The sequence below is a fragment of the Lasioglossum baleicum genome, chromosome 4 (assembly GCF_051020765.1).
Source record: "Lasioglossum baleicum chromosome 4, iyLasBale1, whole genome shotgun sequence".
In the NCBI taxonomy this organism is placed as follows: domain Eukaryota; kingdom Metazoa; phylum Arthropoda; class Insecta; order Hymenoptera; family Halictidae; genus Lasioglossum; species Lasioglossum baleicum.
In genome coordinates, this window is record NC_134932.1 from 16,316,000 (window position 1) to 16,338,667 (window position 22,668).

The 22,668-nt window shown below is 36.4% G+C and overlaps 1 protein-coding gene and 1 non-coding gene across 8 annotated transcripts in view; one reads left to right on the forward strand and one right to left on the reverse strand.

Moving 5' to 3' along the window:
* The window catches only part of LOC143207936 (protein trachealess-like), a 231,661-nt gene that overhangs the window by 91,909 nt on the left and 117,084 nt on the right, over positions 1 to 22,668 (reverse strand). The window lies entirely within an intron of this gene.
* LOC143208494 (U5 spliceosomal RNA) lies at positions 697 to 819 on the forward strand. Its single transcript, XR_013008919.1, has one exon. It is a non-coding gene; the product is annotated as a U5 spliceosomal RNA (small nuclear RNA).

Sequence of the window (22,668 nt, forward strand, 5' to 3'; positions counted from 1 at the left end):
TTGCCGTCTGATCTATAGATCGTTTGTACCGATCGGGCGTACTAGACTCTTGTAATCGGAATTACGCCAATGTTTCGATATTTCTGACAACCTCGGGACCGAAGTGTCACTTGTGGACATTATTTCTTGATGCTTTGCCGCTTGTCTCAGTCGTAGAAGAGGATAGCAATTGATATCGACATATTGACGAGAGAATACAAATTTTTTTTAGGTAATTTAGGATATTTTTCATGTAAATGTATGGACAAGCTAATTAAGTGACAAAACTTGTTTGTTGTCAATTATAATTTATGAAAGTTTGATAGAGAGGATAGCGATAAAATTTTTAGATAATTTAGGATATTTTTTAATATAAACTAGAGGGGGGAGGGGCGGGGTTGATTCAGCGACAAAACTACTTTGTTCTCAATTATAATGTAAAAAAATTTGATCAGTATATTTTTGGATAGAAATATAGAAGAGGATAGCGAGCAGGCAATTGACATCGGCATCGTGGCGAGAGAATATTAAAATTTTTAGGTCATTTAGGATATTTTTTAATATAAATTAATGAAACATTTATGAATATATCTTTGATGTTTTGATGCTTGAAATGAGCCCAACATTGAACATTTTCCCTCCGCTAGATGGCGAATATTTCTCGCTAGTAGAAACGTAAGTGGGGGGTTATATGTACACAGTGCGGCGACTAGCTCGTCACTCTGGTTTCCCTTCAAATCACGTATAAATCTTTCGCCTTTTACTAAAGATTTCCGTGGAGGGGAGCAATTGATGAGTCTAATTTGACTATTTTTTATAGTACCCGACGTAAGTTGGGTCATTATTGAATGAAAACAAAAATTTTTTCAGGTTTTAATGATTCGAATGGTTCGAATTTTTGTACTTCATTCGTTGGAGGGAAATTAAATCCAACCAGAAGAATTATTTATAACCTGACGTTATCAAATTATCTCAACATTTTAACATATGTGTTCGGAATGACTCTTAATTAAAACTTGTTTGGATTATAACAATGTCTCGATAAACTATAAACTTCGAGACCAAAATGGTCACTTATATCGTTTACATACTCTCCTTTATCCTTTACCAATATAAATAAGTATGAATTGGATAATTAACAAAATACCATAACTTTTTAAGAGAACGATTGAGAATTTCTACTCATCCTTGTGGCAATAAAAAAATTGTTGACCGTGTAATTCAAGATCATGGTTACTTTTGCGGTACACTTCTTACATCAACTTTCACTACTTTTCACCTTGTACCATATGGATCGATTTAGATTAAACTGTTTACGTGGGAAACACGTATTCAAATTTCAAATAATGGAAAATTCAGACATCGGTTCGGTTAATGGAAGTTTTACTTCATCGTCAATTGAACAAGCAGATATGCCTCGAACGATGTCATTTTTAAACTCATTTCAATCAGAAATATGTTGGTAAAAGTTTCACAAGGAAATAATTAAAAATAAAAGTTTTGTCATTGAATTAATATGACCTCATTCATTGCTCTATGCAATCCCGAGTTTATGAACCCCTTAAGGGTAACACTCCGTAGTAGTGGGGATAAATTTTTCACAAATGTCGCGCACATTTCTTTCACACACATGTATATCGGCAATTGTCAATTCTTCATAAAAAGAATTATCAAAATGGTGTGTAGCTAAATTGTAATTTCAAAATAATGTAAACTTTGCATAAAAAAGAGATGGAAAAATTCTGTGACGACGATCTACCCACCCACTACACTCGCCCAATAAAATTGTTCAGCGCCTTTTACATCTGTTCAATCTGCAGAACATCCTCGTGACCCCAAGCTCGAAGCACTGTCAAGTCTGGAGAAGGTGTTCATCATCTCGGAGTCAATAAACGACACGTACGTAATAACGAGATCGATGTTCTCATTGTCCAAAGACGTTCCAATATCGTGGTAGTGGTAGGACGGGGTAACGTCGCGCAACGGTGATAGGAAAGACGATAGCGTAAGAGTCCGAGCCGATAGGGGTGATGTAGTGGGTGGGTGGCCCCGCCAATATGCCGTCGTCCATACATCACGCGAGGGCGACCCGACAAACTGGGGAAACCTGACCAGAAATATGATGTCATTTATATGGTAATACATCGGAATCCCGTCATTTAGATACTTCGATGATTAATGCCCCCGACAGGACAGCGCCAGCTGGTTCCTCTCCACCTCTGCCCTGTTCAGACACTCCCAATACCTTTTCCCGACTCTTGTTTTCGCTCAAATCTGGGTGAAATGCAGAGGCTACCCAGTATATGCACTCGCCCTAGTAGCATTTATGGTTGGCATTTTATTGGGCCTTCGTTGGGGCATTGGTTGGGCAACCGTTAGAGATGTCGCCTTTTTATGCAGTTTGGCCAACGATCAACCCCATCCCGAAGAAAGCCAAAACGGTTTTCTTACACTACATGAACTAGTCCGCTTGCCTTCCTCTTGGAAAATGGAAAAATTAAAGAAATGGGAAAATTCCCAGGCTGCTCACAATAAAACTTTGGTAGATCGCAATCGCGAAAAAATTACAAATTGTGAGTATATTCAGAAAGGCGAAAAAAAAATCAATTTGGAATATAACATGTTTTTGATTGCAGCAACATTTCTGGCATCTGTTAGACGATATTGTATTTAAATGTTGGCAGATTTTCATTGGGCCAATGTAGTATTATCGTCGTAAATGTCACGTTAGTTAACTGACTATAATAATTGTAGGCCCAACGTTGGATATTCGTTGGCAAATTGACATAATTTTTCGTCGTAGGCCCTATGTTGGGGATTTGTAGGCAGCACCACTAACCACATTCGAAGTAACTCCTAACCGCTGGCCACCGTTCGCCAACCATAAATGCTACTAGTGAGGGGACAAATAGATAGTTACTACTAATTTGTTAATTTTTATTTAGCACATAACAGAAATGAAAATTCGTATAATCTTAGCGGGCGATATTATGCATTGAAACATAAAAATCTTACCTTAACCTGCTCCCCTTACAAACATGATTTTCTTGTTGACGCTCACGTGAAAGTCAACATATTGCACATCGTTGAATTTGCTTATACCCTATATACATACATGGTTTTTCACGGTTTTTGTTTATGTGATTCAGTTGGTAAAACTAAAATGTTGTTGCCGAATATATCTAGGCAAACTTAAATTTTCAAGACAAATTAATGGCTCAAAATAACGGGACACGTGGATGAAAAATGGAATGTCCAAAACAATTTAACAGTTGTTGTTTAATGTTCAATATTTTGTAGAGCCTTCTTCTATATTTTATTACGAAAATTTTTCGTTTGGACAAAAATTTGTATGATTTTTTCATTGATTTCTGTTTCTGCTTTGATTGATGCCATTCATGTTCAATGCATATTTTTAACTCGCCAAGAGCTAAGTCAAGGTATATCTTGTTCAGTAAGTTGCAATGAAAATTAGAAGATTCCAGAATGGTCATCAATAAACTAAAATTTTTGTTGACGAATTTTAGGAAACTCAGTATGTAGTAGCTAAGTAGTAAACTAAGTAGTAGCCTTTTTAGATCTGAGATAAATTAAAATCGCACTGAATTCTGTCGTATTTTATATCCTAGCATATTTTGAAAGTTTTCAAAAGCCATAATTGCGTGAAGATCCGCAATCTAGTCATCAAAAAAGACTTTCGTCAGATAAGATTGACGGTTCAAGATGTTCTTGAGTAAGTTCTAACACCTTGATACCATAAAACTATCAACAGTTACCATAGTAATTCCAGTATGAGGATTTCAGGACGGTCACCGAAAAGCCTTTGGTCCAGCAAGATCGTCCAATCTCCGGAGCGTGGAGCGGGGGCGTCAGCGGCGGTGGAAGGCACATCCGCATCGGCCTCCTCTTTTTGCGCGGGGGACGAAATCGAAATTGGTTTTGGACTTGATAGTGCGCGCGCAATTATGTATCAACCCATACGCATGCACCGCAAACTGGCACAGGCTCTCGGCCAAGCGGTCCGGCGGGTACATTTCAATTATTAGAGGGAATTACTCGGAGCGTCCATCATCTTCTATACTTATTTTCTGCTCGGAACCACCAGACCGGCCGCGGCGGAGGAACTAAACTCGGCCTCCTCTCTATGCTCACCATGGAGATGATCCTATGAGGTTATATGCGAGGTAGGCATCATCAGAGTGCATCATCAGAGCGGTGAGAAAATAGCCTTCAATTGTGATTACAGGGGCGGCTCGGGTTCGCCTCAGCATGGCATCGCTCCGCTCACTGAATCTGTCTACTTGTATGTTCGTCCGTGTGTCCATTCGTTCCTTTGCCGCCGCACGCTTTGCCTCGTCGCGTCGTCCCCGTGTGGGAAGACATCGCGATTTAAGTAATATGAAGATGCATCTTGTCACTGATAGCGCGGACCTACACCGTGTAACCGTGATCGGTGCCGCGGCTAATTCGCTTTGCTTCGGCTCTTACCGCCCATGACTATTCTTTTTTCTGTAGCTTTCTTATTATTTATTGAAACGGTCACCAATTTTTCTTTGATCTTTCCGATACTCGTGTGAGCACTGTTAACTTTTGATGGGATTTGAGACGCTTCGGAGAAAGTTGGTTATAAACTTTCAAGACCTTCAAGACGTCTAAGGCAGTCAAGATTTTCAACGCTCAAGAGTTATTTTACAAGTTTCCGCGTTATTCAGTCATTTTAAGATGATAGCTTATTTTGTCTTCGCGAATTGGAAAGGTATTGTAATTAAAGCTACTCACCAGCTGTATAACTGAGTGTGAGTCGCCAAATAGAAGGAACTTACCTGAAAACAAACAAAACTTACATGAGTATATGAGGTCATAATAATAATTCTAATGAATTATTCTATATTTTCCTATTTTATTCGATTATTCTGTATTGTCCTATATATTCTATGTTTTCCTATTTTGCTTAAATTCAACATACAACTATCAAAATGTTATATATCACCGTTGCGCAATAGCATGCACTCTTCACGACGATACACTTGAAGTTCTCTGGCGTAGAATCTCCTCAAGCACAAGAAATTCTATTATCCGAAGGCGACACTCGGGAAATAATTTATGTCAGGCTACGTTCCGGGTTGCTCGTGCTATGCTACGTGGCCACTGGCGAATTTTTCTTATAAAACTAGAACTGTCGAGTAGACACAGTCCTCGTGGTAACTTCACAGCAGTTTATACTATCTATCCACGCGGAAGCAATCTTTGGAAGTTGATCGCAGGCCTGTGTAAACATGAAAGTTGATTCTTGCGAGTGCTATCTTCAAAAATAAAATTCAGAACTGCTGGAAAGTAATGCTGAATCTCTACTTATACAAGCAGACTTCGTCTCTTCTGGGACTTTCACACTCAGAAGTTACATATACTGGAGGAGTACACGACTTTCATTTTCGAAGAATAAAATTCAAAAGTGATGAAGAATCAATTCATTGGAGAACAAAAATTCCAGGAACTTTTAATCTCAAAATAATACACAATTATCTGGAGTAGAATATTTGTCATATCGATACCAATGACTTTGACATTTGTTATTGCGATAAACGTTGTAAGCAATTTTGTTTATATGCATATGAATATTATGAGATTTCTTCAATAAAAAAATAATAATATGTGCTTCCTTTATTTTAAAAGTTATACAAATTATTTGTTTCAAGGTTTGTCCGCTAGTAAAATGATTTTTGCTAATATTTTTCAGCTTTAACTTCAGTCAAACCTTTAAAACAGAAAGAGTTTTAAAATTCGCAGGTAATAGAAAACCAATTCTTTTTATTAGACTGCAACTTTAATAAAAATTAAATTCAACAACAAAAAATGAAGTTGTTATAATTATTGTCTATGTTAATTGTAGACATACAAGATCAACTGATTAGTACGAATAATTAAGGTTCTAGTCATGAATTAAACAAGTAGATAAATATGAATTCCATCGTTGCATGTTTGGTGTCATTTCAATCAAGAAAATGTCACAAATGTGCGGGTAAAATTTCGTTAAAAAGATAACTAAAAACAGAAAAGTGTTTTCACTTGATTAGTATTGCTTTGAATTTACCAAAAGAACTAGTAACGAATAGAGAACAATTTTTATTCTCCATAAAGATTAGCAGTTAATGATCACTCTGATGCAACGAGTGGGATCCACATTCAAGGGACCAAATGAATTAGATCTACTCAAGAGAGTTGATCTGACGTGGACACGTAGCATTATGTTGTGCTCAAAGTTGGGAGAAGGTGTAGGGAGGTAAGTGAAACAAGCGCGCGTGTGTCTCACTCCTCTGGGACGAAGGTGCAGAACAATAAGGCAAGAAAGTTATAAGTATGACTAAGCAAGAAGGTAGAAAGATGAGACACAATGATTCCCATTGGAGCGATTCCATGATGATGCCCCCTTTTCCGGAATGCCTGGACAAGCTTTCCGGTGTCCCTAGGCGTGTCGCATTACTAGATTAGATGGAGAGCGACCCTCAGAAACTGCAGCGTTCCCTTCATCCGAATGATACCTTCGGAATTACGCGGTATATTGTAAGCTGCACTTTTCCTGTCCAAAATTACTCTTTAATGTTCAACCCCAATTTGCTAGCCTGTCTTCAAGTCAGAACACTTCACTTCAGAACTGTCAAAATGAAGAATGATTTTATTTTTCGGTTGCGCGAATTATTTTGTGAAAGTATTTTGGTTTGTTTCTGCCAATATGCTTTCTTCACCTTTCTGGGTAAAATTATTATCATATCATTTAGTCCATGATGAATAGCTTGTTAAGAATAAGTATAAACGTTTTGTTAATTTGTTAATTATTTTGTTTTTAAATGGAACCGTGGCATTTACTTCTTTCACAACGTTGTGCGATGTCATCAATTGTTCAAATTTGTCTTTCGAACAAGAAATTCATGTATAAATGTAATTAACATGTGTCTTCATTAGTCTTGTTAATTTTGTGCATGTAAAATGTTATACGTTTCGTATGTAATGTAAAATAAGAAGTAAATATTGTCAATGGCTTGTGCCAATAGCCACATACCCAGGTACCTGCTTCAGATTTGTTTTAGAAATTTTATGCATATATGTTCTTGTTGACAAGTACATACGTATTATAAATTCTTCTTTCTGAATAATTACAAACCATGTTTCCATTTATATTAAAATTTGCGCTGTAACTATAAGGTTTAATGACTGTAATGTTACAATTTTAATTTTTTAGAAGGAAATATTTGGAAAGTCACTTTTAATCCTAATAACAAAACCCAAAATTTGATATTAGAATTAAAAGTAATTTCGGCAATTGTATTGTTAAAATTTTGGATTTTAACAATTGTAATTGTTAATTTTTTAAAATTCCCTTTTTCTCCTAGTCGACAATATCTAATTGTAAGTCTAATAGACAAAGTGGTATAATTGTGTATACTTATTTTTATATGTGAAGAAATTCACCCTTTTTTCATTTGTTTTACGCATTATTTATGAAGGCTGTTGCTCAGAATGCACGGAAGTCATAAAATTGTGAAATTCAAAGGGTAGAATTGTTTGAATAATAGACTTCGCCCGCGTATCCTAAAACCCAGCGTTCTAAAGAATGGAACTACGCACGAGGGAGGCTGCTTCGTTGAATGCTAAGTTTTCACTAATGTTTCTTGTTCCGTGAACTTTAATATGCTGTTTAAGCCGGTCGAGACTTTAATGCTTAACGCTCGGATTTAGGTAACGAGCGGCCTCGCTGCAACTTCGTAATATAAGAATAGCTTGTAATACGGCTATTTAGTTTACAAGCCGGATTCCTCGTTAATAGCTCGTGACTAATCGTCGCCTTTCTTTCGCGTTATCCGCGCTTTGTGGTCCGGGAAATTCGGTCTCTGTTTCTCGAACCACAAAACAGTATACGGGAGATCGGGTATGGTTGTCACATTCCTCTACTTTGATTTTTGTACAAGTTAAAAAAATTATCCTCGTGGATATTATCAATAAAATTGAAAGTTAATTGAAATTATATTTAGGAAACATTTTGTCACAGTGTTTGGGGTTGATCGCCACAAATTTTAAATAACTAAGATCATTAATGAAAAGCCCATTTAATTACAAAACTAGTTTCTTTATTGTTGACGGCGCTGCATAAGTGATTGTTATAAATGTTACACAGTCTCAAACATTAAATCACACTTACGAACATTTATAAGAAAACCTAATTTTAAAGTTAAGAACTTTAGAAATTATTTTAAACGATCATTACAATCAAATAAAAGTAGTTCGACGGAAACTTATTAAACACTGCGGATAATTAATAAGTCAGCAGTCTTCATTAGAATCAGTAAATTGAATCACTAGAATCATTAGGTTGTCTCATGTGACAAGTAACCCTGAATGTGACAACCTGCCTCCATTTGTTAAATTATTTAAAGATGCAATAAAATTAATAAAGTAACTTAGAAAATACTCTAAACTACAAAGAATTACAGAAGTGTTGGCAGACATCGTTTAAGTGATATTTTATATAATATTTTGATTAACTACATGATTTAACGTCATCATGTAGAAATTAACATATTACATAGTATGCAATAATCTGACAGCAATAACCATAATTATGTAGCGCTAATAATATCATAGTAACATTCTACTGTGGTACCAATTCCATAAAATTACATGTAACAACTCATTACTTTAGGAAATTAATATATCGATGAATTAAACAATTTACATCACGTCCAATGACAAAGACTATGATACACAGCTTACTTTTAATAATCACGAATTTGTATGCAGCTAATCGTTAATTAAAAACCTGTACAATTCTGAGCACTTATGCCGACATACTTAAGCACGAAGACGATCGGTCTCGAGTACTTTCAATAAACATGTACGTCAGTATAAATAACGTGATTAAGTGGAAGAATCATTAGGCAGAGACATATGAAAATTAGCTACCAGGGTAACTGGTAAGTTCAACAAGTATAATGAACTAAGTCATCATCCTCGATTAACGCATAAAATGTATAAACTCATCCGGAGCAAGCGCTACGCAACGTAAATTCCGTCAGACTGTTGCTTATTTTTCGAAAAGGGTGGTTGCAACATAGTAATCAACATGAAACGAAGTATAAAACAAAGAGTAGATGAAGTCGGGACTAATTTCAAAGATCCAGCACGAAATCATTATACGGTCCATTTCATATGCAAATTACGGCCGATTGTTACTTCATGCAACTATTCCCTGCGGAATGTGAGGCAAAACCGACAACAACAAGAGACAAGACTGGAAAAAGACAAAAACAGCCTGGTCGAGGGAAAAAATATAGAAAATAAAGGGAGGGAAGAAAGCATGTTCTCGTCTAATTGCGAACTTCATCAACGCGGCACAGTGGGCGCTCTTAATTAAGAATTTAATTGCAGCTGATTTACATCCGCCTCTCGAAAGGAACATCTATTTTCGGTGTGTAACTATTCAAGCGCGGGCCCGGCGCGCTAATTGGCTTTTGGATTTTTCGCGAAAGCCCGGCCGCGCACATAATACTTCACCTGTCCGACGCTGATAGTCGCCGGTTAATAGTTTCTTTCTTGGTAAGGAGCGAAAGGCCGGATAAATTCGCATAAGAGGCTGTGCATCATCGTAAGTCAAGAGGAGTTGATCAACGGTTTGCATCTCGCGCGTGTACATGCGAACCGTGCCCGCTCGTTCCGGCCGTTGAAGAGAAATAGACAGAAATGCGCTGGTTAAATTAATTACAGAGGCAAGATCGCGAGCAAACCACCGCCATAAACAAGTGAAGACGATCGGCTGATCATTACCTCGGATATCCTTGATAATAGCATGCAATGTTCGTTGCACGTGTACGCCGACGCATTTAAATCTCTAGCTCCTCTCCCTCCTCCCCGCTCCTTTTCATTCAGCCCCACGGACCGATCCTAAATCCTCGGAGAGGCTATTTTATTCAGCATCCATAGCCGCGACGAACATCATGCGAGAATGAACAATTTCAAAAATGCTTACATCTTCGTGCTAGATGCCACATCCGGGCGATAGGGGAATTCAGGGGAATACAGTTTCCCTCTCTCTGTCGTTACCGGATTAGTCACGTGATAGTGGGACACATGCTCGACGGAGACGGAACGTGTCACGTGATCGAATCAACGTCTTGTCCTGTACAGCATGCTCCTCTACACTGTTTTATTAACGCTTTATCTACCAACAGCTGGTTAACCCCTTGCCATATGTATAACATTGAGTCAGAGTGATGAACATTTCAAACGGAATCTTCTAAACATTTGTACAATATAATATGCTCCATCAGTATTTTTCGAATGGCTTAAATGTAAATAACAGATGCTTGAATAACTTTCCATGAATACATTTCTATAATTTCAGTAATTGTCCGATAAGAAACCGATCGATTTGATCATGACCCATCTAGTTATAATCAACATGTACATTCACCAGTGCCTTTAGAATATTTTAGATACATTTTAAAAGATATTTCTAAATTAAGTATTTTTAGTCTTATGGAAGCTTTCAAGAATGCTAATTCTGTCTGCCTTTATTGAATGATAACTAAGTATAGAAAATTATTAGTATTGTTAGTATATATAATATATTAGTATAAATTGTATAGTAGTATCTTTTATTTTAATACCAGTAGTTGTTAGTAGTTGTACAGTATTATCTTTCATTTAATAGAATAAATTAATTAATAGTATTAATCGAATAGAAATTAATTATTAGAACAGAAATTAATAGAATAGGTAAGAAGTTTCTTTGTACCAAACAGTTTGGATGCCATTGTATATTTACATATCTACCCTATAAATTGATGACGCAAATAATTTTTCTATAATGTAACAAGCTCTTAATAAGCTATTTAAAAAGTTGAAAATCATAAAATTAATATATTGTAAATAATCCAATAATTTTTATTAAACCATAAACGAGTAAAGCAATAATTATTGTCATCAATTTTTAAATACTGAATGTAAATTCTCTTGAGTAGCTTGGACATTTAGCCAATCTTCACCTAGCATATCTCATCAATATGGTTCATACAATTAGTTTTCTAACGCAGTATTCTAACCGTATTGAGAATTGAAGTTGATTCGTGGAAATAATTTGAAAGAAATTAAGTTATAATAATATTTCTATCGGACAGACGACACATGCAACGCTATAAAGCGTCATTTGAAATCTTCGTTTGTACGGCTGTGCCAACTCGTAAAACTCATCTGTGGTCAACGTTCGATGTGCAATATTAAGCCCTAAATCACACGCAAGCAGCTCCGCCCTCCATATACCGCTTACACGATTACGAAGCTGCGTTAATTATCTTTATTATATGAGGCCGCGTGATTTCCGTACCGCCGCGCCATTATTATTTGTATTTTAAATTGCGTTACTTGACACGTTACGAATAAGTTATTCGGACTATATAATATGAACGACAGGAATAATTGTAACCAACACACACAATATTTAAGATGTATACATATATTTGGGTTGGCAAAGAAATCGAGTTTTGAAAAATGCACTACTTCGTCCAAAAATTGTATTAACTAATTCGTACACCATATCTCGGGAGATAATAAATCTATTCCATAGATATATATTTTGCATAGAAATCTTTCATGCAATTACTTAATTCTTATCACAGTATTTTGATTTTAAAAATTAAGACTACTTTTCAAAATCGAATATGAAAAGTATAGCTTCAGTCATTCATTTTAAAAAATATTCTGTTTATTTCGATAAATCTTAGAATATTTGAGGAGTATATTCAAATCTTTAAATTTCTACCAAAAAAGATGCAAATAAACGTTTGAATTTTTGCACTGTTTCATTTAACGTAATACGTTAATCGATAAAACATAATCACAGAGTAATTCACAATAATGTATAAATAATATAATATACTACCATTTTGTTGCTGGACAGTGAATTTTATGCATTTATGATGCAAATTAATAGGCGAGATAGAAATCTGTGGATTGCAAGAATTTAAGAATATTGTTATACTATTTCGACTGTGTGCGCGCCTTTCTCCTTCGGACAGCTTGCGAGCACTCTTGTATAACAGAACCCAGAGTTCTGGGGAGCAGAACAGAATGCGACGGATGGGCAATACACACACACCCTGCACGTGAAAAATGGCGATTCGGATTTGGATACCAGCGCGACCGTTGCGTATGACTGCTCTGATGCTACTACTAGCTGCCGGAAAGCCAAACAAGAGCGAGGTCGGCACAGAAAAACACGAAGTCCGCGAAACAACTTTCGGGGCACAACAACCGAAGAAACGTTCCTCGAGGCGCTCTTCATTGTTAGTTACGGCCGCCGAACGACGCGAACAGGCTGATTACAATTATTAAAAGAATAAGTACTATTTTATTTCACTTCTGTTCCTATGGGCATTGTACTAATTGTAAGACATTTTTATTTTGCATAAAAACCCGCAGTCTAGTAATTACCATAAGTGATTAAACGCTTTAGAACAGTAATGAATACTACATTATATTCAAAACCCATATTGTCTATGCATATGCATACATGGATTAAAACGCTATCACTACAAAACAGATTTTATTCCTTTAACCATTTAACTGGGAGACTTTCTAATCATAAACTGTTATAAAATCGTAACGGAAGGCAAATAAAATTGCGGTGACAAAAATGTTTCCATTATCTAATTTTCAGTAATATGAATACTATGACACAATTATTCGTTGCATTTAGAAACATATGGAAAACTCCTAAAACGTGATGGTGTACTAAAAAATTAAAAACAAATATTTATTTATTGAAATTCCTTTTTTGAGCACACGTTGAAACCGTCATTGACAATTACGTAACCACGTAATAATTAGGAATAGTGGAAAATGAGCGAATTAACCCGCCACATTCTCACTTAACAGGTTAAAAACACATGTTTATCTTCTGAAATTGTTTTTTGAGCACACGTTGAAACTGTCATTTGTAATTAAGTAACCACGTAATAATTGGTAATAGTGAAAAAACCAGCGAATTAACCCGCCATTCCAGTTAACAGGTTAAAAACAAACGTTTATCTTTTGAAATTATTTTTTCCGCACACGTTGAAACCATTATTCATAGTTAAGTAACCACGTAATAATTAGGAACATTGAAAAAATCAGCGAATTTATGTTAGATTGACTAAAACAAAGGTAAAGGCTGATGGTTTCCCCGGTTAACAGGTTAAACGGGGAGCAAACCTTTGACACAGGATTGATGAGAGGATTGGTTTCCGAAGCGACGACGGGGGAGGAGGGTTCGGGAGAAGAAGAAGAAGAAGCGCACGGGGTGCGGAGGAGATGATATAAAAAGATGAAGATGAGAGACGAGATTGGTGAAAGATCATCGGAATCGGAGCTGTGCCGAAGATACCACGAGACCCTGTTATGGCAGGCGGCTCTTCTTGCCCGGCTTTACAGGTACACGCGGAGCAGTAGGACAAGCTTTGTAAAAGGGGCGTCACAGCATCAACCAGTCTACCAGAGCTACCTACGAATGAAGAATGAACTGGCCGGAACGTGAGACGACTTCCGGAGTAATTCGATAGTCTGTGACGTCACTGGTACGCGAATCCAGCCCTGGCGTTAATGAGTCCGATGGATTGACCGACGAGGCTTCAACGACTCCTTCCTTTTGCATCTTTTTTTACCGACCGCGGTTAAACGCTAGATTATGGTAGACTAATTAGACAGCGGACTTCTATGCAAGATAAAAATGTTCTACCTGAGTTGCAACAAACTGGGGTGAAATAGAAATTCATTTTCTTAATGTGTGCAATAGAATGGGAATAATTTAACAATATTTTTAATGTTTATGCAAATTCAATTCTAATGTGTCCCACATTTGACACAATGGTAAAAGATCGAATGGATTGAAATGATGAATAAATAATTATTTTATCGAGAATAAAGTTATTAATATTTACACACTATTTTGCTCGCATATTTGCAGTTCTCAATCTTCGGATGTAACAACCCTTTCATTAAGGGTTAAGTATTTGGAGCGTTCACAGTTAGTTACAAAAGTACAGTTTTGTACGTTTTATAGAGGTCAGTTTATCTCAAACAATAACTAGATCAAAAACCAACAATCAAGAAAATTGTTCACCACAAAGAATAAAGTCATTTTATGGTAAAATGTTATATATCATCGCCATTCTCTACGATTGTCTCGCAACGATTTACAAGCCAATCTTGAATTTGAAATAGAATGAGAAACGAATTAAACGGGCGAAATAAAATTTGTACTTTTTTCTACTATTTTTTATTATGATGCAAATGGATGAAAAAAGGTATTACGGTGTCTGAACTTTTTGCAATTATTCAATAGTTTAGAAAAGAAGTGTTCTTTTTCATTTTGACTATGGGAGAGTACTTTGGATAATGAATGAATTTAATGAGTAGACGAATAACTAACGCGCGGATTGAAGGTAAATTTGTCAGATAAACGAGTGACGCCATTTACCCTGGTATGCAGAGAGGAAAGTAAAAGTACAGGGGCCCGGTTTGTGATGAAACGCGGCCCCAATGACCCGGCAACATGCGGTGCAGAGGTAACCTGAGACTTTAACGCATGGTAGATGATATCGTTGCTGACATCTGCGTTAGCGCAGCGGAGAAATACCGGTCTGTCCGAAGGCTTCGTCTACTGCGGCTGTTATCATGGCTCTACATTTGTCAAGTATTTTTCAGAAACCGTCTACCCGCGCGAATTACCGGAACCGAAACTCTTTCGACTGTTATTTTCTGTAATACCATTTTGTTTAAGGTAGCGATTCTGATACTGAACCTTGCACACCTACTATTATACCGTTATTAACTGATTACTGTTATTATCATTATTAACAGACACCGGTGAATGGCTCAAAAACGACTATAACAACACGAATGTCATTAAACTGAAATTTTTTCTGGTAAAATTATAGTTTAAAATAGGAAATCATTAGAATTCGCTGTTAATAACATTTACCTCTTCGGTGAATAAAGTATTAAGTTCAACTAAAAATAATTTCCGTTTGTATTTATAAAATTTTTGTGGTTGCAGAATATTGAAGAACTAATATTTGTTGAATTCACATTGTTAATTATTATTAGACCTAATGGTCACTATTTCATTCAACCGTTCTTATTATTACTGTCGGCCCATAATTATTCAATCAATTTATTAAATGATAAATTAATATTAAGGATACATATAAAAAGTTTTCGGTTCCTAAATTTTTAAGAATTTTTAACACATGTTAACTTATAGATTAAAATTAATTTCGCCCACAATCACCAGCATCTGTGTCTTTCAGTAAATAGATAACTCAAGTTTTTAAAAATCTAAATGAATTAAAATAATCCATAATTTATTAGAAAAATATAAGAAAGAACAGAAACAAAATGCCGATGAGCTTTCAGATAAAGTGGAAGCTGTATTAGACTGGAGAAAATAGAATGGTCTGAGGAAAAACATATTAAGACTTAGCAAGGATCACGCAAGACGGTAGGAGACGTACGTAATACATAGAATGCGTGATGCATGGGGCACCGAAAGTCGGAAACATAATGTTCGTAATAAAAGAATAAACTCGTTGGTATATAGGATCGTAAAGTCGGGAACGGTTTACGCGCTCGGGGTTGCACGGTGTAATGCGACAGGGGGTGAAAGCGTTGAATATGCAATAACGTTATACTTTCGCTTTGGATACGTCTTTTCTTTTAAACTCACAGTTTTGGGTCGGAAGAATGATCTACAAAAATTTTACATCATATCTTAAGGTCGTGGATTTCGAATATTTATGTAAACTGAGTTGAGTCAACGTTTTGAAGGTTTTTATTTGGTAATATTGCACACATGTGTAGTCGATAGTTTAATAAGAGAACAATAAAATATATGGAGCGTTTTGTGCGACCTCCCATGATCAGAAATTTTACTTTTTAATATTTGCATTAGTGTATGTCGATTTTAATTCATAAGGAGACCTCGATCTTCATGGAATATCAAACTTTTTTGAAAATTTGGAGAATTCAAAATGTCGATATATGATTTGATCTTTCAAAATATTGTTTACATTACTAAATATGTTGGTGTCTAATCAATTACTACTCATTTAAATATTCTAGGTCGAACAAATGTTTAATTTTCGAGTTAAAATCGCTTCAAGTGCAAATGGTTAAAATTAAGGGAAGAAAAAACAATTTTTATTTTGCATGAAGATCCGCAGTCTGTTCATAACATTTCACTTGCTTCTTTGTAGTAAACTGACATAGTTAAAATGAAATTTTTACTGGCTGTCTAACATTTTCAAATTCCAGATAAGTTTCTCCATTGAAATTCTATTCTTTCTCACTTTATTTTAAGAAAAATGGTTGAATATGAAGGTTTGATTTGTTGATACATTAATTAAGACCTTACTGTTAAGGTCATGTCAAGGTCATGTGGAGGTAACCTTAATTTTTCACGACCAAATTTCATTTTTGAATTCTCTTCTATTGTATTTTGTAGCCGACTAAAAATTAACTAATATTGTTCCAAACATTTTTTTATGGGGCAACCGGAAGTGCACAAAAAATCGAATATATTAGAGTTAGAGGTAATAGATAATAGGTATGTATATTAGTACAATGTAATATTCGGTTAAATTTTTAAGAACTGTCTACAATTGTTATTTGATTTTTTTCTAGATGTTGGCCAATATACATATCTTCCGTTTGCTTTCTGTCGAATATAATTTCTAGGATAGAATTAGTGGATCTCCTGAAGCCAACAAGAAATTTGATGTACCCGTAAGACGTCCAAAAGATACATTGGCAAGAATAACTTATTGAAGTTACGATATGAACCACGATGATTCGCTAAATATTCCATTGCATTTTGTCGAGACGAGGCTGCATTTCACTTTACGTGAAGTCTCCAGGCAGCAATGTCGCCTGAAGGTAAACATAGGCTGAAATGCTCCCTCAGGGACAAATGAAGTGGGCGAAATATGTGCGTGACACAAAGGAAAGGACGGAAGAAAATAGAAACCGGATTCTTATTGTCACTGTTTCGACCGAAACCTTCTAATTCGCTGATGCTTCTTCACAGTAAGTCAGCCAGACAATATTGATAGCAAGCGAACCAAGCAGTGAAGATTAGATTACAGATTTTTATGTGAAAGAGAAATTTTCTGCACTAATCGCAAGTCTTAATAATTAAATAAAGACTTGTTTCTACCCTTTAATAGTTTCAATGCATTTTTCTACTTGTAAAGATAGGGTAAAATATTGGAGGCATGACTGCGGTTCTTGATGCAAGTTTCCATTCACATAAATCCTTTTCTAAAGAATAAGGAAAAATTTTATTTCGTTCAGTAAACGATTCTCTGTGGAAAACTATCACTTTCCAGGAAGGGTAGTCAGTATTCTTGTTCTACGTACGATTACCGATGTCGAGGCGGATTCTCAGGTACTCTGACGCCAGAAGGACACGTAATACTCTCACCTATTTCCGCGACATGTGTGCGAGTCGCGTTCGAGCACTACAAATATTGGACTTGTCGGTGCAGCATTCGACGAACGACTCCTGACTGAAACCAAGGGGAGTCGTGTGCAATCGGTACATTGGGTCACAAATTACCAAATTCCTTTACGAGATATAATCGATTCTGTAAGAATGCTGTACCGTCTTAACTCAATGACTAGACTCCGGATCTTATTGCAAAATAAAAAGCTTGTGCTTCAATTGCAAAACCCAGGAGATAAATATAAATTCATTTTCTTAAATAGTATATTAACCCTTAGCACTTATTAAATATGTTGGGATCTAACCAATTACTACACATTTAAATATTGTATGAGGTATTATATTAATTTCATATCCATAAAATGAAAAAAATCATAATGTAGAATGATTAATTTTTGAGATAAAATATCTCCGAGTACAAAGGGTTAATACTCTTAAAGTGTCTAATCTTTTCACTGTTTTAAATTGCACCAACTCATTTTTGCCATAAATGCACATAATCCGGACTCTATCAATGGCAATTAAATTTTGTTCAGATAAGGACTTACATTTATATTTAGTTCAACAAGAATTTCTTTAAAAATTTCTTCCCCTTTAGTCACACAATGATGTTACATTTAATTAATTAAAATTTTGTGAATGACAGCCTAGCTCGATGCCATCTCTACGGACGGCTCGGACGGGCCCGGGTCTCTTTTTGTCCCTGACCGAGGACAGTGCGTTTACCGGGCCGATAGCGTTTCTTAGAACACAGCAGAAGTGTCCATCAGTGGCTCGGGAACTTCGCTCGAGTAAGAAAGTGGTGTGCCCGTTGTCTTTGTGGTTACCGCTTCTCGGAAACCATCGAGCGAAATTCAGAAATCGTATTTCATAGAAGATGCATGGCCGTTCTCGACGGAATGGCGTTAAATTTTTAGGAATCACCCCCCAACCTGACCTTCCGACCGCAAAGGCTTCTTTGCACTTTTTTCTTGTATTCTTCTTTCCAGCTTATCCTGATTATCCTTTAAATTTGAACAAATTCAAGCTTCCGATTTTGTGAATTTTCAACAGTACATTATGTACACTTGATGGAATTTCTTCTGAAATTCCGAGCTTCCGATATGCATGAATTTCACTGGGTTCGAACTTTTCTGAACGTATTTGAATTCGTTATTATAACCAACTAAAACTCGTGGTGGAATCCAAATTTTTCCTGATTGAATTTTGAGATTTCCATTTATGCATGAATTTCACAGGGTTCGAACTAATCGGAATCAATTTGAATCCTTTATTATCCATAGTGGAATCCAAGTTTTTCCTGATTGAATTTTGAGATTTCGATATATGTATGAATTTGGCTTTAATCAATTTTAACTCTTTATTATTAGCCTATCTATTATTAATTTAGTAAAAGATTCCTTTTCATTTCTTGGCCTTTTCTCCACTTTAATTCTTATACTACTGAAATTTTCTCGATAAAACCTGTCATTAATGGGTAAACATTAATGGAAAAATTAATATGTTAATGAATTTATAATAAAAATAATACTCGACACAACTATAGGAAATCAGATATGTAATTAAATCACGATTACAAAAATTATTCTTGACAATGCTCAGTTGTTCTAAAAGTGATTGTTTAGAGTTTAGAATATAAAAATATCGAAGTCGTTGAGTTAACCTCCCATTAAATTGTTGGTTTCTACAAATAAAATGGGGAAAGCTAAATATTCTTGTAAAATTATGCACTTATTTAGAAAATTAAGCTATATCGTACTTGTCGAATTGAATTATCAAGGCACATAAAGATGCTTGACAGTATTCTTTTAACTAGTTCATTTGATCAAAGTAAGTCATAAACTATTTTACTATATTATCAATTGATAAGAAACTCTTTCTTCCGATGCCAATATATTTGTCAGTCTTAAATTTCCAATAAAATTATTTTGAACACGTGCGCCATCGTATATGTGGTATGAAACTATACATAAAATAATACTCGAGTAATTGTTCCCCAAGTTCCTCTTGCGTTAATTATTATTTTGCAAGAAGAAGGAATTATGGAAACATAGAAGTGAAATAACATAGAAGTACAGTGTTTCAAATCGAAAAAAGTAACTTTCGTTCGAGGCTGTACCGCCTAAGTAGCGTGTAGCTTAACAAAATTCCAGCGACTCTCTCATTAGCGTTGCGGAGGATCAATTTGTCGCGAAGCAAGGGTGGTTGCGCAGTGGATGTACACCTGCAGAAACGATTTGTGTCCGGTAATAGCTTCGAGTTCTCCCGATCGGGCGTATGCATTGGCGTAGCCACCATAGCGAAAACACGTGACCTCTGAGCACCGCTAAATCAACACCACTGATCTGACTCGTTCCCCCCCCTCTTTCTCTTTCTTTCTTACACGAAGCGTAGCCAAGCAATTATTTGCACCGAGATTTATGAGTTTGTACGGACCGGACAGGATCGGCTTCTTCGTACACGGGGAAAGAGGAAGAACAAGCAGCATATCACGGACCGCTCTCGCACACCTTTTCTTTCCCCCGCGCGGAGCTTTGACTTCATTTATCTCGGACGCACTTGTTCACCGGCCAAGAATCACTTTTCGCATCGGTAATTACACGTGCTCGAGCAATCTCTCAATAATTCAATCGGGGATGATTGCGATGCGCTCGGAGCCCCGGTGATCACCGGTCAGCGGTCAGGCCGCGTGTTTTTTAATTTGCTCCCGCGCCGCGATATCGTCGCTAGGTAATTGCCGGGCTACGATTTTTAAACTGTTTCCGCGAAACGCGATAGTTTGATGAATATTCGCCGGGGCCAAAGTGGCGAGAGAACCGGATAATTGTTTCGAATTGTTCGTAACGCGATACGCCGGCCAACTACAGTGCTCGTTTTATTCACCGCGTTCGATGTGTCTCGCGTTTTCCATTCTACAATCTCAGGTCTTCTGGTATAACCGAGTTTCTTGCATTAGAGCATCCTACCAGGCTAGTCGTCAGACTTTCCAACAGAATTGGATGACATATACACGAATGCTATTTAGTGGTTTCCTGTTAAAAAATTGTAACTATTGCTTATTAATTAAGTACAGAGTTACTGTAAATCAATTGTATAATTCTTGATTGTAATTCTGATTGTAAATCGCTTCTTTCAATCACAGTTATTTACAGTTCCTAGCCACTTATAATTTTCTGTAACTGCAGAATTAAAGAACGTATTTTAATAATAATTTTTAATAACTATTAAAGCACATATACGTACAGGGTGTTTCGACTGTTATGATGTAAATGATCGTCACATTGAACTTCCCATATCTCCTAAGACATAAGTAGATTAACACTTTCTTGTAAAGAATATCAAGATGCATTAAGTGGTGCAATAAAAAATATAATTATTAAGGTCAGAATGTGCCGTATACATATACACGATTATCGGAACCTCAGTATCACAATAAGTACATTGTGAATCTTTTGTGCAAATTTACATTTTCATGAAACAGTTCAAAGCAACAAACATTCGACAGATTTTCATTTTCATCGATAGTGGTAGCAATAAATTAAAAATACAAGAAGTCAGTTAAACTGCGGATCTTTATGCAATCTAAGAACTTTCCAAGACAATTAATAAATGAACATGTATTCCTCTTTTTGATCATTTGAATAAGTATAAACTGATGTACTATCATGTTTAAATAAAAAAATTAAATGAAAATGTATTCCACTTTTTGATAATTTGAATAATTAAAAACTAATGTATTAACATGTTTAACATCTTTTGCATTTGTCTTACTCATTTTTGTTATAAATGCAGTCATCGTGCACTTTCCTTTAGTACTACTATTTTCACCGTTATGATTAAATTTCTTTGTATACATTCGACTAGAAATATATTTTAGTTATATAATTATTGGGTACTTTTACTCTGGCAAATAATTAATTTCCGAAAAAGAATGTCTAATACAAGTCGTAACTTTTTGCCAATATCAATATACCCAAAGGCAAAAACTTACGCGTACATTGTTCGCGTATGAAGATCGGAACGATACACCCGAGAAGAATGAATATAAGCTTGAGTTACGAGCAAGGAAGTTTTTTATCGCGGTTTTACGTCGCGTATGCCTAGTTCGGAGGCGGCGAAACGATACTTGTGAGGGATGAAATCAACCCCCGCAACCCCTCGACTCTCATGCAGTGTAAACAAATTAAGGAATCGTCCATCGCCTTGGTTTATGAACACTATCCTACCCAGACGGAATCCTGTTTAATACAGCTTGGAACGAAACATTGAAATTTCGTTGTACCTCGCAAATCCACAGTGGTTTGCTCAAGTCTTTGAATACTACATATAATTTCATGTCCGTATTTTCGAAATAATATGATAATGATAATAGCGAGCATGGAATTACTGTGATTACCATTATATGTTTATTAAAAACAATATATTTAGGTGGCCTCGGCGACGGGTCACGAACGTCTGGCATAACATACGGAGGGCTAAAAGCATCCGCCGCTCAAGGGTAACAACGCTGCATTTTACAGGTTAACAGTTTTCTCGAAACAGAGAAGATAAAATTCATGAAATTGCAGTTGTTTCATAATTAATCGACAATTCGAACAGTTTCATTCGCCCTCCGGTATCATAGTTCACACCCTTCAGGAAAGCAGCTCTTCCAAACAGTCTAATTCCACCCCTAGAATTCGTCACAGAACCCGTTTCATCGAAAGATACCCAGGAAACTATGGCCAAAGCGAACTTCAACGTCTCGGAGAGGACTTTCCCTGTCGGATCTCGGCGTCCCGACCTTACAAGAGAAGTGTCTTGTAAATGGAGCGAGGGTGTTCCCGTGTTTGAGTAATTATGATGCGATTGTGGTCGTCCGGGGGTGTCATTTCGTTGCAGAAACGGGATTCAATGGGCGGGCTGGGTGGACAAGGGGTGGGCAGGGAAGTGGGTGAAGTAGGGCTGATTCGTCGGGTGGCGGAAGGTACGAGACCTTCGGGGCTGGAGTTTTAGGGGCGAGCCGGTCTCTTATTGCTCCCCGAGTGGCCGCAAAACGAAGTTTGATCAAATTCTACTGCGCCGGCATAAAACTGACCGGTTGGCCGGCCGTCCTGGGTTATGGACCCGATAAATGATTCATCCATACCTTAGATACGACGCGATACCGGGCACCGATG